This window comes from Sphaerodactylus townsendi, linkage group LG14, assembly GCF_021028975.2.
Source record: "Sphaerodactylus townsendi isolate TG3544 linkage group LG14, MPM_Stown_v2.3, whole genome shotgun sequence".
NCBI classification, from domain to species: domain Eukaryota; kingdom Metazoa; phylum Chordata; class Lepidosauria; order Squamata; family Sphaerodactylidae; genus Sphaerodactylus; species Sphaerodactylus townsendi.
Genome location: NC_059438.1, coordinates 17,797,107 through 17,810,241, shown reverse-complemented (window position 1 = coordinate 17,810,241; position 13,135 = coordinate 17,797,107).

Here is a 13,135-nt window from a genome sequence, read left to right as displayed (position 1 = left end):
CCCATCAGTGATGATGGGAAGCAATTTAGCATTTTTGGTGAAAGCTCTCAGAACCATCCTGCACTAAAAAGCAACTGTTCCTCAACATTAGGGAAGTGATGGTTAAAGTCCAAGACCAAAATGCATCTGTCATGAAACGGAGCAGGAGGAGGCGAGAGAACCACAACTGATAAACAGGTTCCCATGAGGAGAAAGCGGTCCTTCAGGTCCGTGAGCCTCAGAGCTGCAGCCGGTTCAGAATACGGCAGCCAGGTTTTAACTGGGACTTTCAAGACTGAAGATCACATGGGAAGGTCTGCCCATTCTGTAGAGTCATCTGGCATTTGTGTGAGCTGCTGCCACCCTCTGCACTTACAGAGGTGTTGACGCCCGACAGAGCCTTCCTGGAGGTGGCCCCTCATTTGTGGAATGTCATCTCAAGGGTGCTGCTTGGTGACAACATTTCCCCATAAGTGACCGTTGTTTTAAACAAAAATATAAATACATAATATTTTCCTGCTGTCCATGCATTCTGGGCTTATTTTAGCAATGTTACTTTAAAAGAAAAGCCTTACTGAACGCTATTACATTTATTTATCTACTAGCTGAGCTAGTTCTGCCTTTCGACTCTAAGACTGCCCAAGGCAGCTTACAATAAAATGATAACAATAATTACTCTAAGCACATTAAAATCAACGTCTTATATACCGCATTTAAAAAGATTACTAAATTAAAACCATCTGTGACCCACTAAAACACAGTAGCAACAACTGTAAAGAACTAGAACAGCAATCGCAGTGTAGCCAGAAACGTTGGCTCAGTTCGAAGTGGCGCATGCAGGTTGTAAAATTCTTCTGACAGGCCAGAAGAGATGGAGTCACAAACAGGGGATGCAGCTGCTTTAAAATTTGAATTCCTTGTTTTTTCACTTCCCTTGGGTACTTGCCTAAAAAGGAGAATGTAGATCTTTTAAATGGGTCTTTTAAGTGAATAAATAGTATTTTTTTATTATATTACACATAGTAACATATTGTGCTTTGGACCTGTGAGAGAACTGGTGTGACAGTGGCTGAATAACCAGAAGGGATATCTTGGAAACTAGCCTTCCAGATGTGGAATCTAGGTTGGTCAATCTCCAGTTGTGGCCCAGAGATCTCCTGGATTTACAATTGATTGCCAGACTGCACAGATCTACAGAGACGACAGGGTTTGGGGATCGGGAAGAAGAAGAAGAGTTTGGTTTTATACGCCACCTTTCTCTCCTACAAGGAGTCCCCAAACTGCTTACAAACTCTTTCCCTTCTCCACCACAGACACCTTGTGAGGTAAGTGAGGCTGCGAGAGTTCTGAGAGAACTGTGACTGGCTCAAGGTCACCCAGAAGGCTTCACATGTACAAGGGGGGAAATAAATCCAGTTCACCAGATACACGTCCACTGCTCAGGTGGAAGAGTGGGAAATCAAACCCAGTTCTCCGCTCTTAACTACTATACCCATGCTGGCTCGGGGACCTCAGTAGAGTATAATACTGTAGAGTACACCTTCCAAAGTAGCCATTAGCTCCAGGAGAATTGACTTCTGTTGTTTGGAGATCAATCATAATAGTGGGAGATCTCCAGTTGCTACCTGGAGGTTGGCAACCCTACAAGTGCCATTGGCAAAGATGGCTGCTTTGGAGGGTAGACTCCATAGCATCACGTCCGGCTGAGGTCCCTCCCCTTCCCAAACCCCGCCCTCCACAGGATTCCAAGAATCTCCCAAGCCAGAGTTGGCAATCGAAAAGCCTGTAGTTCTATTTCCCTCCATGTTTTGAGTATGAAAATGTGGGTGTGGCTAGAGTTAGAAGCCCTGGGTGGTTACGTACATTTAACATGAACACCTCTGCTGTTGTATTCAAGATGGTTTACAATTCAAAGTAGTGCCTGAGTATAATACACACAATGTGGAACAGGAAGTAGATTTTTTTTTAATGTGACGGCAATGGGTTGAGGATTTGGCTTCATAGAATGAAAAATAGCAAATTTGCAGCTGAGAATTCTAAAGACCGAAATATGTTTCTGAACAGTTACCATAGATTTGGGAGAAAAAGGGGGAGAAAGGGGAATGACTTCTCATGAAAGGTTTTGTGAAATTCAAATTCAATAGCATGCTGAGCTGCAGTACCCTATAAACACTTTCCTGGGAGTAAACACCATTGAACCACCCAGAGTCGGATTCTGAGCAGATATGTTTATTACGAGCACAATTTTGACTAGATGAAACCGAAATAACTCAATACGAAGCAAGCACAATCATTCTAGGCTGGAAACTAACAATGTGAAATAATTCTAGCTATCCGAACTGACCTTCAGAATAGTTTATTTTGTGGGTGGTGTACGCTATGCAGACATTTGTTTGATTTCTCTCTGCCCACCAGCCTCATTAGTTTTAAAGTTGTCAGTTTGGTAATAGAATCCAAGAAAGAAAGGAACAGGCTCCAGAAGAGAGCCAACCATATTGTAAACTAATGGCCCATTAAGCAATTCTTTAAAAATATAATTGAATCAGGTTTTCTCACCGGATCTGTGGAAACATTAAGGCATCATCTAGCACCAAACACTTTTAATAGCACTTTGTATTGAACACATTTATATTAAAACGTTACACTCCGCAAGATGGGCCGAATGGGAGACGATGTGAAATAGCCACGGGCCGTAATCTAGACAAGCAACCGTGGGCATACTCAGATCCAGGTGGTGAATTTATTGATTGTTTCCTTTCCTCTGAACTTCAATGAATTCAGGACAGGAACTGCTCCCTAAGCATTCCTCTTCAACATAGTTCCAACAATTTTAATAAAGATAACGCTGACCAGTTCTCAACAGCCTCCACATATCATGAGTAATCTTTGGCCCTTGTGGTGTACTGGTTAAGAGCAGGTGGATTCGAATCGAAAGAACTGGGTTTGATTCCCCACTCCTCCACCTTAGTGAAAGAGGCTTATCTGGTGAATCAGATGTGTTTCCACACTCCTACATTCCTGCTGGGTGAACTTGGGCTAGTCACAGTTCTCTTATAAAAGTCTCTCAGCCCCACCTTTTTCACAAGGTGTCTGTTGTGGGGAGAGGAGGGGAAAGGAGCTTGTAAGCCACATTGAGCCACAGGAGAGAAAGGTGGGGTATAAATCCAAACTCTTCTCCTCCTCCTTTCTGCACGGCGCAAATAAGACATCCTGAGGATGGAAAAAAAGACATATTGGGGAGGAACTCCACACAGCTTTTCCCCCAAGAGGTCCTCAGGATACCTTGTTTCAACTCACGCCATCTTTTTTAAAAAGCAGAATATAATGCCATAGACACCACCCTCCAAAACAGCCATTTCTGCCAGAGGCACTGGTACCATATGGAGATCAGCTGTAATTCCATGAGATCTCCAGACCTCACCTGGAAGTTAGACATTCTTTTCCTGAGCCATTGAGTGAGTATCACTGCCATAGCAGATGATTCTCTGGCGACTTAATGGAACCTCCACGTTCAGATGCAGTCAACCTCTGAATCCCAGTGCCAGAAGGCAACAACAGGGGAAGGCCTTAGAAGAAGAAGAAGAAGAAGAAGAAGAAGAAGAAGAAGAAGAGGAGGAGGAGGAGGAGGAGGAGGAGGAGGAGGAGGAGGAGGAGGAGGAGGAGGAGGAGAAGGAGTTTGGATTTATATCCCCCCTTTCTCTCCTGCAGGAGACTCAAAGGGGCTTACAATCTCCTTGCCCTTCCCCCCTCACAACAAACACCCTGTGAGGTGGGTGGGGCTGAGAGAGCTCCGAGAAGCTGTGACTAGCCCAAGGTCACCCAGCTGGCGTGTGTGGGAGTGCACAGGCTAATCTGAATTCCCCAGATAAGCCTCCACAGCTCAAGCGGCAGAGCTGGGAATCAAACCCGGTTCCTCCAGATTAGATACACGAGCTCTTAACCTCCTACGCCACTGCTTAGCATCTGTGCATTGTTGCTGGAGCTCCAGAGGAGCTGGTTGGCCACTGTGTGAGACAGGGTGCTGGACTAGATGGACTACTGGTCTGACCCAGCCAGGCTCTTGTGTTCTTAGACTGATTGCCAAGTGGAGAAGGATCAAAAGGGGGCTGTGCTGCAAAATGCTGAGATAACCACTTTTCTGAATGCCCGTTCAGGCTAGATTGCTCAGTCTTCAGTGTGACAGGACAAGAGCAGATTATTAAACTGGCAGTTGTGGGAAAAGAGGCATGCAATATGCTGAGAGGCAGAAAAATTGGTGTTTTTAACACTGAAAGCCGAGTGTTTCTCTTGCCGTTATACAATTTCAAGCATACACTGAAGGCCTGGGATTTTTTTTTTGAAAAATAACAAATCAATATATAAATCCATACATCCACTCAAATGTGAAAAGAGAAGTCCATCCATCCTGCCAGTGAAAATCCCTCTGGCATTCCAATGTCAAAAGTGCTCGTGCCTTAGAAACTCTTGGTGATCGCTATAAAATGGGACAATTGCTTGGCAGAGTTCTACAGGCACTTATTCTAACGGGGCTTGAAGAACAGCCGAAGTGAGAAATCTGAAATAATTTGCAATGGTACGTGATGTCTGGCCTCAGGCACTGCGCAGGACAAATCATCTAACACCCCCCCCCCCCAGATGATATCATGAAAAGGTGTCAAAGGGGCTTTCCCCACTGACAGAGTTGTACTGGTTTCTACCAAGGTTCGCCTCAGTGAATCCCCACTGCCACCGAGCTCAACATTGTTTTGCCTCAGTTCCCCCCACCCCTCAGAACTGCGACATCCTTGTCGCAGTTATGAACTACACTTTTCTGCCGGAACAAGGTCGATACCTCTTCGAAGCTTCGAAGTGGGGAAGCATCGAAATGACACCTCATCCGTTCAACCAATCACAAGCAACTTTTGTGGCATGTGCAGAACGGGAGAGTTGTGGCGGGCAGAAAGCACATGTAACTGTAAACTGTAAAAACGGGGAAAAAAGAACGCTCCCGTTTCCCGCCATAACACAAGCGCCAATCGATCGAGGAGCGAAACAGGCACCAAGATGATCCTGCCCACTTAGCTTGGTTCCAGGTGGCCAACTCAGTTGCTGTGGGGACAGCCTGGAATCGCCCTCCACTGAAGGGAACTGAGTCGACCTTAGCTCCCTTCTGTAGTGGGGAAAGCCTCAAAGATAGAGGTGTGGGGGAGGGTAGAGGAAGGAGAAGATGGTTTTCTCCTCCAATCCACAATTGCTGACAGTCTCTCATCTCTACTGTGAAAGAATATCCCTAGTTTGAAAGGCTAGAGGCCAGGGGCACCCAACGTTTTTGAGTGTGCGGGTCCATTTGGCATTGTGACATGGCATATCGGGCCCAGCCACAAAATGGCTGCCACAAAATGGCAGCCACAGAAGGTATAGCCCAGTCAGAAAATGATTGCCGCAGCTTAAGAGCCAGCATGGTGTAGTGGTTGAAAGCAAGTGAGCGGTTATCTGGAGAACCCCACTTCTCCACATGAAGCCCGTTGGTTGAACTTGGGCTAGTCACCATTCTTTCAGAACTCTCTCAGTCCCACCTGCCTCCCAAGGTGTCCACTGTGGAGAGAGGAATGGAAGGAGTTTGTAAGTTGCTTTGAAACTTCTTACAGTTGAGAAAAGCCTGCAGAAATACAAACACTTCTTCTCATCTTTATACTCCATTGAGGTCCCTCACCTCCTGAAGACATCTGTTTTATTGTTCTTGTTGTTGTTTACACATGAGAGCCAGTGTGGTACAGTGGTTAAGAGCCGGTGGATTCTAATCTTAAGAACCAGGTTTGATTCATCACTCCTCCACCTGAGAGGCACAGCCTTCTCTGGTGAACCAGATGTGTCTCCACACACCTACATTCCTGCTGGGTGACTTTGGGCAAGTCACAGTTTTTCGGAACTCTCTCAGCCCCACCTAACTCACAAGAACTCATTCCGCACATGCAGAATAATGCACTTTCAAACTGCTTTCAATGCTCTTTGAAGCTGTGCGGAATGGCAAAAATCTACTTGCAAACAGTTGTGAAAGTGGTTTGAAAACGCATTATTTTGCGTGTGCGGAAGGGGCCAAGGTGTTTGTTGTGGGGAGAGGAAGGGAAAGGAGTTTGTGAGCCACATTGAGTCTCCTTACAGGAGAAAAAGGTGGGCTATAAATCCAAATTCTTCTTCTTTTACATCACTGAATATGTCATCATTCCATGTAGTTATCATTTTCCAAAGAATCCCACTCTCAAAACAAAATCGCAAAGAATCTAACCAAAGGCCTCATTAGCCAGTAATTTCTGTAGGTTATGAATTTTTGGACTGTGCATCGAAGCTATTGAATGTCTACCCAAAATTCACTTGGAAAAAACCCTCTTCTACTTTATGCCTTTTGAGATGCCTGTAAAACAATCACAGTTGTTTCCCTGAGAGGAATAACGAAAGCAAGGAATTCATTTGCTTCAGCATTCTCTTGTACTCTCCTCCCGTGCTTTGAAAAACTGGTCATGCTGTCCTATGGCTTCTCACCATTTTGTATCAGAGAGAGCTCTATCCCAACATTCTCATTTATGCTAATTTTTTTTTAAAAAAGATCACCAGCCAACTCTTCTTAAAATTAATCAATTTCATTAAAAGCCTTAATGAGATTATTGGACTTAATTACGACACTGCACTGTATTAATTTATGGTGGCTGAATTCTTGATCGGAGCACTTAAAGGTTTCTGGAAATATTGAATCCCATTTCAAAACAGGAATAAGAAAGATAACTCTCTCTTCTTCTTTTTTGGTGCAAAATGGTTTTCTGTTACTGCCAGGCTTTTGTTGTGACTTCAAAAAAATATATTAGGGAATAAGATTATTCTGGGTAAATGAAATGCAAACTTTCCTCTTTTATATACACTGCTGGATAAAAGAGTGATTCTGGGGGGAAAAGTGGGAGAAAGTATTTCTATTCAGGGTGGAGAGAGAAACGACGTTTTATTTGCTGATTAAAATAGTGGCACAAGCAGCCCAATCCAAAGGGGGTGGGGTGGTAGAGGAATGGCAGCCAGGGATGGCGCTGTGGCAGTGCATTCACACGATCTCCAAAGGGGTTTCAGGTGTATGGGAAGAGGGATAAAAAGAATCACCCCCAGCTGCCTGAAAAATCCCCTAGGAAAGACTTGGGCTTCTTCCTCACATGCAGAATAAGGCACTTTCAATCCACATTCAATGCACTTTGCAGCTGGATTTCACTGTGCAGAATAGTAAAACCCACTTTCAAACAATTGTGAAAGTGGATTGAAGGTGCATTATTCTGCATGTGCAGAAGGGGCCTGACTTTTGCCACACTTTTTGAGGGTGTCAGTTGGCTGCCAGCACAGGGTTTTTTTCCCAAGCTGAAAGTACTTTGGGAGCCAAATGAAGTCAGCTCTACCCCCAGGAATGCCCCTAGAAAGCCCCCCCACCCCCCGCAGAGTACTGGTCCAGCCTCCTACAGCGTCGGAGTGATGGCATTGAGGAACACTTCCTGGTTCCTGCATTGCACTACCCTTCTGCTGGGGTAGGTTTCTCTGTGCTGGGTATCCATGCCACTTTGCCCAGCCCCGGTGGCATGGACGCTGGTGCAACCCTTCTGCCACTTGCAACACAGCTTCAGCCCCCCTTTAGATCCCACAGTTAGACTTTCTTCCCATAAGGGGGCTCCACATGGGTTACAAAATCTCCGATTTAACCTATTTGGACACAGCCCAACACCAGGATTTAACACCCTGTGACCACATTAGTCAGTCAGACCCAGAATTAATTTCTCTGACAAGCAGTGGAGAAAGGTTTTTCTCAACACCTGTTCTTGAGAATAATACCTGGACTGACCCCAAGGCTTTCTCCATGCAAAGAATGTGCTCTGCCGCTGAGCCATGACTCTTCCAAAATGCTCCCCATTTTTTTTGTAGGTGAAGTATTTCATTCTCCAACCCATTTTGGTTTTGCCACCCCACCCCCCCACCCCCATTTGAACAAGTGGGGCCCTATCAAAAGTTCCTGATCTCTGTATTGTTGAAGACTTTCATGGCCTGAATCAACTGGCTGTTGTGGATTTCCAGGCTGTGTGGCCATGGTCTGGTCATTTTTGCTCTTAAGAGGAGCACCTATCTGAAGATGCCAGCCGCAGATGCAGGTGAAATGTTAGGAGTGAAAACGACCAGACCACTCCCTGAAGACTCCTCTTGCTGCCAGGGGGGCAAGCCATATAAGCCCACGTCTGGGCATGCCACCCGTTGGCTTGCTCACCCCAAACCTCTTAAGGAGGTTCCTTAAAGCGGGTATCTCACCCGCTATCCCCCCACCTATAGATCAGTCCCCCATGCGCAATCCGCCAATAACTTTAACGAATCAACATGCATTAACAAACATAAAAATTCCAGGGAGAGGAGGGTGGGACGCAGCCCGAAAAACCTACAACGGTCAATTCCAAATCACCCTGAGAAATAAAAACTGTGACCATCTGTTTATGCGAGATGCTCGTGGAGCCTAAGCAGGTCTCTGAGGGTAATCGTGGAATCTCCTGACTTCTATCCAAGGTCTTCCGGTGGTCTGAGACAAAAATCTGCTCTTTGAATTACATCTGCCCTCACAAATAGATCAGGCTTGCATCTATCTGCCTTGCGAAAAATTCAAGATTGCTATCCACGACCAGAAGTTCAAATGAGATTTGCTAACGGTTATCATACCAAATGGCCTGGTGATTAGTATACAATAAGCCTGTCGCTGATAGCTCTTTGTACGCGAAACGCGTCCAAGCAGACACGGCCCGAGTGATTGGTATCAGATAAGCTTCTTGGCATCCAGTTGTTCTGAGAACAGCGTGGCTTCCCTGGAAATATGCCATGCCCCTGTAAACACGCACGTAGGAACGGGCTGCAATATCGACCAGCATTTCAGGCAGAGCAGAAAAGTTTGACAGGCCTTTCTCAATTGATCTAGAAATGTTCATTTTGCCAGATAGGTTTTGTGCCTCTCTGATCAAGCTACGGAGAGCTCCCTTCTGTTTCGTAATGCTAAATGGAAGATTTATTTAGTTATTTATTTATTTATTTATTTATTTATTTATTTATTTATTTTTCGAATTTATATCCCGCCCAACCCCCGAAGGGCTCTGGGCGGTGGACAACACAAAATTCAAATACAATAAGCATAAAAACAATATATAAGTTAATCACTAAATAACATATTTAAAATGCAGCAAATTAATACATGATACAGCAATGCCCGCAAAGTCCCTCTTAGACCCTCCCGAGGGGGAAAGAAAAAGAGTGGGTCCTACAGATGGAATGGACCCTACCTATAAGATGAAAAGGAGGGAGGGGGGGCACTTTCAGCGGCTGGACACCCCAAAAGCCCGGCGGAACAACTCCGTCTTACAGGCCCTGCGGAACTCACCAAGGTCCCGCAGGGCCCGGACCGCTGGAGGAAGAGTGTTCCACCAGGCAGGGGCCAGGGCCGTAAAGGTCCTGGCCCGAGTGGAGGCCAGCCGCATCATGGAGGGGCCAGGGACTGTCAGCAAGTTGGCCTCTGCTGAGCGCAGAGGCCTAGTAGGGACATATGGATCTCGTTGCAGAAGTGTAGAAAGATGGATGCACTGAGAGGAGGTTCTGATGGTTCTTATTTTCTGGGAGCTATGGGAAGGTTGAATCGCAATCCCAGGTGGACTTTCATCAAGTCAGCATAAAAGATCATCCTTGAGGAATGTTTGTCCGTATCCCAGATTTGTTGGATGTGAAAATCAAAATCTCATCCTGTCCAAGGCATGCCATTATTTTGGTACATTTGTGTTGAATTTTGGGTCCTTTCAAGGAGAAAGTAGCAACCGTGAATTAATGCAGTCACCATTGCTGCAGGGGAAGGGACAGCCCGTTCCGGTTGCTGCCTCTTTCCCTGGCCTCACGAGGCTTCGTGCCGCCTTGCGAGGCCCCTGGCTGCCGGCCACACATGCATGGTCGGCAGACGGGTGCAGAGAAAATGATGTCAGGGAGGCCAGCTGGGCAGCCCTTATAAGGCTGGGCCCGGCCTCGCTCTCTTTCTGTTCGCCGTGGCAGAAGATGCACCCCACCCTCCTCTCCCTGGAATTTTTATGTTTGTTAATGCATGTTGATTTGTTAAAGTTATTGGTGGATTGCGCATGGGGGACTGATCTATAGGTGGGGGGATAGCGGGTGAGATACCCGCTTTAAGGAACCTCCTTAAGAGGCTTGGGGGTGAGCAAGCCAATGGGTGGCATGCCCAGACGTGGGCTTATATGGCTTGCCCCCCTGGCGGCAAGAGGAGTCTTCAGGGAGTGGCAACCGCCCATCTGGAATCTCTCACAGCTGCTCCAAAGCAATGCATTTTCCTCAGCAGACAGGCTGGAGGAAAATTTAGGATGCCGGGGGACAGCACTTGGGCTGCCCAGCACTCAGATCAGACCTGGAGGTGGGATCCAACCAGTTCTCACCACTTCTGTAGAAGTGGTTACTAATTTTTTCTGAGTGCCGAGAAGGGGTTACTAAAGCAACCTCCCTGCCCAATAGGGACTGGAGGTGCGTGTGTGCGGTGGCGCCACTGTTTGAATCCCACCACCATCGGAACCTGTTATTAAAATTTTTGGATCCCTCATCCTACCACTGATCAGACCCCCATGCTGCGCCATACGCTTATGTTTACCTTGAACCAATGTGTTAATAAAAGGCTATGGCCAACCTTTTTTACCACTAAAATTAGGCTGTTGTTTTAATATAAGGTTAAAACAGGTGGGAGGGCTTTTAGTTACTTCTCTCAGGCAGCAAAAGTGAGATATGAGTAAAGTTAATAAACATATCCATGGGGTTCATAGAGTTTGCCACATTCTCTTTGTTGAGTTTACAAGAACAAGGATCAGATCAACAACCAACCTTTCTATTGCCCAAGCAATGTATAGTTTCTGACACAGATAAGGGCAGGAATCAGAGAAGTCTTGGGGCAAAATAGAAAACATAGTGGCGTTTTCCGGTCTAACCATTGCAGCATAATCTGAAGATGAGCTGTAATTACAGGAGATCCCCCAGGTCTCACCTGGAGGTTGGCATCCCTAATGAAGAACACTCATGAAATTGCTGTTGTGAGTTAGGTTATTGATTTACTTTTTCATTTATTCGATTCATGTATGCCCTGCCTTTCTCCTCAATGAGGACCTTAAGTGACTTTCATCATGTCCCTCTCTTTCATGTTATCCTCACAATATCCCTGTGAGGTAGGTTTGGCTGAGAGAGTGTGAATGGCCCAAGGTCGCCTTGTGAGCTTCCCTAGGATGAGTGGAGATTTTGGGCTGGGTCTTTCAGATACTGATCTGACACTTTTAACCACTATACCACGCTGGATGTCTCGATTGTCTAGGAAGCATCATACACGTGGTTTCGGATGAAGGAAGGAAGGAAGGAAGGAAGGAAGGAAGGAAGGAAGGAAGGAAGGAAGGAAGGAAGGAAGGAAGGAAGGAAGGAAGGAAGGAAGGAAGGAAGGAAGGAAGGAAGGAAGATTTCCTGTGTAGAGACAGTAGATGGCAACTTGGTGGTTGGTGTGTCACAAAGTTGCCATCTCCCACAATCTGGGACGGGCATCTACTGCTTCAGTTCGCCTTGCAATAGAACTGGCTCAGGTTGTGCATGCTTGTTAACCAAGTGGAAAGCATATATTTGTGTGTGCAGCTGTTGGATAATCCCCCTTAGGGAGACCTCTCTTCTCTGCTCGCAGGGACGTTACTTCAGTGTGCTCCTTCGGGCCAAACCCGAGAAGCCTTGTGAGAGCAGCTCGGTGCTCCAAGGAGAAATTGCAGTTCTCGTATCACCAGCTTACTATAGGAAGGGCTGTGACATCCCCCCCCCCTTAGTGATTGCCCGTACGTGTTTACCACTTGACATATGGAGAAGAAGCTTTGGCTAGGTATCTTCCAGTGCAAATGTTAATTCCAAGCTGGCTCCCTCCCTCTCCCCCTCTCTCTCCTCCTCTGTTTTAATCCCCTTGCTTAATCTTTACAGATACAGTAACCATGTGATTAATGGTATATAACTTTTACTGGGGTGCCGCCAGCTGGAAACGAGTTGCAGAGATCCCTCTCTCAATGAGCGGGCGGCAGAAGCATAATTAAACAGACCAGGAAAGCAGCAGCCAAAGAGCTGGCTGGTTAGTTCGACTCAATATCAGGAATTCAGCCCACCCGCCCGCCCACCTAGCCCGCTCTCTGTGCTTTTTGGCCCTTATTCCCCCATCAGGGTTGCCAATATGATGCAGAAGAGACAATAGAAGCCACAGCTGGTGGGATTTTGGTTGCAGCTCTCAGCTCCCCGGCTTACGGTTGCCTCTCTCAGCTTCTTTCTGGTCACTAGAATACAAAACTTCCTGCCTCTGAGACCAGCCAGCAAACTTTTCACTTGCCTGCTGGCAGCAGGTAAATTCATCCCCAATCCCCCAGTTTCAATAAACTGAAGAGTGGGAGTAAAAATGGCCTGAAAATGTCCCCCAAGGATTTTCCCGTACCTCTATGATCTTTACCATAGAGATCAGGGGGAGTTCCTAGAGCCGTGGTGGCGAACCTATGGCACTCCAGATGTTCATGGACTACAATTCCTATCAGCCCCTGCCAGCATGGCCAATTGGGCTGATGGAAATTGTAGTCCATGAACATCTGGAGTGCCAAAGGTTCGCCACCACTGTCCTAGAGTGTCACCCAACAGTGGCATCACAGCCTCCCCACATTCCACACCATCCTCAAAAAATCACAGTGTGGCCAAGGCAGTACTGGCAATTTTACTTGCCAGGGATCTCTTCCCGCTCTTCATCCTGAGCCCATATAGCTTCTTAGCCTCAGACCAACTGACAACTTTTTTCTCCCTCACAGAGACTGGACTGCAAAAGGTTTAATTCCCTAAATGGCTGCAAGTTCCAGTCCACTCTGCCAATGCAGTTAATGGTCTCACAGCTAGAAGTATAATACAGCATTATCCTTAAACATCTTGATTATCCCCCGCAGGTGGAAGACCATGAACAATGGCCAATACCTAAAAAAAAAAAAAAGAAATAATTTTTGTATTATTCCATTTAGTGTTGAGATTTTCTGACCTGCATGATTATCCACATATATTAGTAAGCATTTCTGGTGTGTGTGTGTGTGTGGGG